We start from the raw sequence: 5,100 nt of genomic DNA, 5'->3' as shown, positions 1-5,100 counted from the left end.
TTTCACTTTGAAACTTTCAAGGCTATGTTTAGATTAAGAATTCTGGGATTATGGAGGGGGAGAAAAATAGATAGGGAAGTGAAAAAATTTAGACTGTGTTAGGTGTGAGTTTCAAATCAAGTTTCCACCCTCATATTTGAATGCTATGTTTGGTTTGAGTTTTCAAATTTTGATTCCAAATCAATTTCAAAACACATTTTGAAAACACGTTTGGTAAACTAGGCAATTTTTGAATTTTTGGTCTACCCGGCAGTCTGGCCGCTTGACCGGAACAATACTCTCTTTTTTTTTTTTTTTTTTGCAATTGTCAATCGCCACCTGTTATTTGGAAAATATATATATATAAATATATATTTGTTTTTGATATTTTTTAAATATACAAATTATTTTTTTAGACCAAAATGACAAATTATTTTTTGGAATTAAATTTTAAAAAGAGTTTGGTTATGAGTTTTGAATAGAATTTTCAATAGAGTTTTGAGTTGTGTGTTTGGTTATGAGTTATAAGTTTTTAAATTAAGGTTTGAAAACTCTTTTTAAAACTCATAACCAAACAACTTTTCTAATTTCATATGTCATATCAAAAATTCAAAACTCAATTCAACACTCTTTTCAAAACTCATAGCCAAACAAATTTTCTCTTCTCAAATCATAATTCCAAAACTCACAAACTCAAAATACAACTCTATTCTCAAATCATAATTCTAAAACTCTGCCAAACGCTACCTTAGCTTCTATTTCATACATTTTTTCCCTTCTTTTTTTCCTTCCTTCCACAAATCCCCTGCAAATCCTTGATCCAAACGCATGCTAAGAATATCCTCATCCCAAGTGAGGCATGAATCATGTCATGTCGTGTCGTGTCATCATGGGTTCGTGTCCAAAACACCCAACACTAACATGATCCATTTAATTAAGTGTGTCAAATATCATGACACTAACCTAACCTACTTGTGATCATATCAATTTGAACGTGACACGGCTAACATGGTTAGCATTAGAATTTATTTTAGATTATAAACAGTTTGTGCAACCTAAATCAAGCAAACTTGTTTCAAATCACATATAAGGGTAACTTATATAAACATTAACACCCACAACATAATATATAGAAGAAAATACATTAAAGTGTGAATAACTTAAAGTAATTGCACTTATATGGAGATGCAAGTTGGAGCAATGTGAGAGGTGTATCCCATGCCACATATTCCACATGCAGCTCGTCATGTGTCACTTTCATTGATTTTGTATGCTTGTAAGGTGAGTGTGGGGGGAGCCATCGCATTTGTCTTGAGTTATGCGGTTTATGCATTTGTTGTTGCTGCGAATGAGATTTTGAAGAAACATGCTCGGAGGTTGAAATTGGATGTTGTTACGTTGTTGCTTCCTGTCAAAGGAAGTGTGTTCTCTCAATGGAACCAAGAGGGTGACTCTATCTATAGTACTTTGCTTGACATGGACACAAAAAGTGATACAATCATATCCCATAGTGCATTGCCTCAGTAGATGTGGGCATCAAATGTCGCAATATATTCAAATCAGTTAACTAAGGTGTCTGATAATGAGAGTCCTGTGTGGGGCTGGACTGATGATGGCATAGAAACTGAGCACTCGTTATTCTCCTATTCTAAACTATGTTTGATAATGGAGTTGCCTTTAACAGTGCCATGCTGGTTGACAATTCCTCTAGTTGAGGAGGAATCTTGATCAAAAGTCTCTATGTTGTAGGCAGTGCTTCACTTGCTCCCATTCTTTTGGCATTTCTCTAGAGTACTCAAGACTGTGGGTTCTAAAAGCAGAAAGGTTTCTTATACGCTTGGTGTTTCTATTGGTTGTGCACTAGGTGTTCTTGCATTTTGGTACACTAGATCACATCGTCCACCTCAAAAGTTTTTACTTCCATTGGTTTTGGATGGATTTTTGATAAGTATCGTTTGGTTCTACATGATTGCAAACGAGCTTGTTGCTTTGTTGGTAGGATTGGGTGTAATTCTAGGGGTTAATCCATCAATCCTTGGATTAAATTTATTGGCATGGGGTAACTCGATGGGTGATTTAGTGTCAAATGTTGCACTGGCAATCAATGGTGGGGATGGTGTGTAGATCACCTTGTCTAGATGCAATGCAAGTCTAATGTTCAACTCACTTATTGGTTTGAGGATCTCTCAATGCTGCTTGAATCCTGGTCAGAGAAACCTGGCTTGTACATTGTTCCACAAGACAGAAGCCTCTTCTATACTATGGGATTTCTCATCTCAGGACCTATTTGGCCACTTGTTTTACTAAGGAATGATATGCGTCCTACTAGGAGGCTTGGAGTCGGTAGCATTGCTCTCTACTTGATATTTCTCTCTGTTAGGGTAATCAGTGCCACGGGAATCATATCATTGGTTGGTCTAAGTTGACATTTGATGTAGCGAATATTAAGGAAGAGCAGGTTAACTACAAAGATTTTTGAAGATGATGATGTGTATTTTGTCTTATCTATTATTGTCATCTTGAAGCTGTTTCTCATGAAGGACTAGGAGAAGAAAAAAACCCATGATCATGATCAGTTATTGTACTTGCAAGTTGGAAATGGGTAATCAATTGTTGTACAATTAAATTCACTACAAGAAAAAAGGGATATGGCAATGCTTTTGTATGCTTTATTCTGATTTATGATTGCTTGTTTTGTACAAAGATAAGATGATATATTTTGAATTTACCATCCTCTACTTTTATGTTGTGATTTCCCTGTTTCAGTATAATTTGAAAATCAAACCAAACATGAAATTTGAAAATCAAATTTGAACACTGGAGGTAAGTAGTATTCTGTTAAAATTCTATTGGTTTCACTGAAATTGCAAGTGCAATCTTTCTCAGTATAATATGAAAATCAAACCAAACATGAAATTTGAAAATCAAATTTGAACACTAGAGGTAAGCAGCGTTCAGTTAAAATTCTGTTGGTTTCACTGAAATTGCAAGTGCAATCTTTCTTTACTTTCAAGATTTTTGTAGGTTAATTATTGACTTCATTTTCATATCAGACAATGCTTATGTTAGAGAACATATTCTTCTCATTTGGAAATTGGATTGGTTGCTTAATTATTATTGGGGGGAGAAAAAAAATTTGGGGTGGTTAAAATTAGTTGGATTTTTGTTTGTTAGGTAAGTAGTCGTTTTTGTATTATTGATGAAATTTTTTGTTACTTTTTTGGGTGGTTAATATGTATATTTATCTGTTTGTGATTAAATAGTCACTGTTATTTGTATAGTGTAGGCAACTGCATTTTCTATTAGGTGCAAAATCAAACTTCAAATTATAGTAGTGTCTTTTGGCTTCTATTGCTGGTATGTGTTATTTTGTTTTATCATAGTAGTTTTTATGTTTATTTGTATTATCTTCAAGGGCTACTTGCTCACTTTGATCTTCTCTCTCTTCACTCAAAATTTTGCACGAAATTTCTGATTTGAATATATATATATATATATATATGCAGTGATGAAGTTAATATTCCAGATTTGAGTATATATTGTAGATATGAAGGGGCATGAGTTTTGGAGTGGCCCCTTGACTGAGTTTTGGCTCAATGAGGTGTGTATATTTTGCAGTGTAATTGATTTATTTATACATATGTAGCTGATTTTTTCTTTTTGAATTTCAAAATGGCAATTTTAATAAATTTGCACTAGCTTATAGATGGGCCACTCCAAAGGCATTAAGTTCCATAAATTCTATTAAAAAAAATTAAACTAAACAACATTTACTTTGTTTGGCTTTGAATGATTTTGAGTTTTCAAAAACAATTTTTATTTTTTTATTTTTTGTGTTTTGTTATCTTTAGAGGGGGAAAATATATATTTTTTACTTTTTAGATGTACCTGACCTATATGCATCTAAAAAACAAAATATTGGTAATTGTTTTTTTAAAAAATTCAACGAATACAAAAAAAAAAAAAATTAAAATATACTATTTATTTATTGTATGTAAGTGAAGTTTTAAAATATTTTTCATAAATATTTTACTTTTGAAATGTATCTAAGTGTGTAGATTAAGTGAATCCACAAAGTAAAAAAAAAAAAATTACTTAAAATATTTGAAAAGTTCACTAAAAATGAAAAATAAAAAACTCAAAAACTATTTTTAATAATTGTAAGAGTGATTTAAACTTCTCAAAACAATAGATCGTGAATTTATATTTGATGAGGGTCTCTTAATTTTTTAATGAGATTAATTTATATCAAACAAAATATTGGTAACATAAATAATTTTTTTTAAATTTTTTTTGATAGTTTGATGGGTTACTCGGACCCCATCGGTTACTATGTGGAGTCGCCCCTAAACAAGATACATCTCCACTACTTAGTGACGATGGTGGACATTGATCACATTGACGACTACGATTGGGGTGGTGCTGCACTAGTCACCCTCTACAGATACGCTAGTGTTGTCATGCGTAGTTGAGAGATGACCATCGAAGGGCATTAGAAATGATGGAAGGTACAATTTACTGTTTTATGTCATTTCTACATTGCACATGTCATTTATGCATTTATTCTAAAATTTTTGCCTCATCTTGTACTAATCAACTCTTTGAATTGTAGATCTAGAGCTTTGAGTATTTCAGGGCTAATGCCCTTGACGCTCAGGAGATGGACTAGCACATTATCCCTTGGTCCCAACAATACTTTTGTTAGCATCGCCACCAGTCCCCACAATTGTCAAGCTTTTACAAGTTTAGATAGTATTTCAACATAGTCACCCCCGATCAGGTAATTGGCTTAATCCCTGTTCAATCATGTACTATATTGCTTTCATTCATTATGCTCTGAGATTTCTATACCTCAAACTTTTGTGACTTGGGCGTTGTGGGCAGCTATGGCATCGGATATCGTGATGTGCTTCATCGCAGTGCTCAACATCACTCTGGTGAGTTGGAGAGGATTTTGCTAAAGGGCCTCTTCTGTTGAGTTTGGTATTTCGACAAGCTGGGATGATGCTAGTCTATGGGGATGGCTGCCCCCAGAGTGCCTACCGTGGTAACAGATTGCATGCGAACTACTGACACCTTCACTCTAGAGGACATCATACCAGCCATAGAGGGCACCGATAT

At 33.7% G+C, this 5,100-nt stretch overlaps 1 pseudogene; it reads left to right on the top strand.

Annotated features, from left to right (window-relative positions):
- Window positions 1–1,197: 1,197 nt before the first annotated feature.
- Window positions 1,198–4,451, top strand: LOC114315604 (cation/calcium exchanger 4 pseudogene; annotated as a pseudogene).
- Window positions 4,452–5,100: the final 649 nt, after the last annotated feature.

Source organism: Camellia sinensis, chromosome 2 (genome assembly GCF_055761805.1).
Source record: "Camellia sinensis isolate YWXY chromosome 2, ASM5576180v1, whole genome shotgun sequence".
Classification (NCBI taxonomy): Eukaryota; Viridiplantae; Streptophyta; class Magnoliopsida; order Ericales; family Theaceae; genus Camellia; species Camellia sinensis.
The sequence above is the reverse complement of the archived record's forward strand: the minus strand, read 5'-3'. Positions and strand labels throughout refer to the sequence as shown.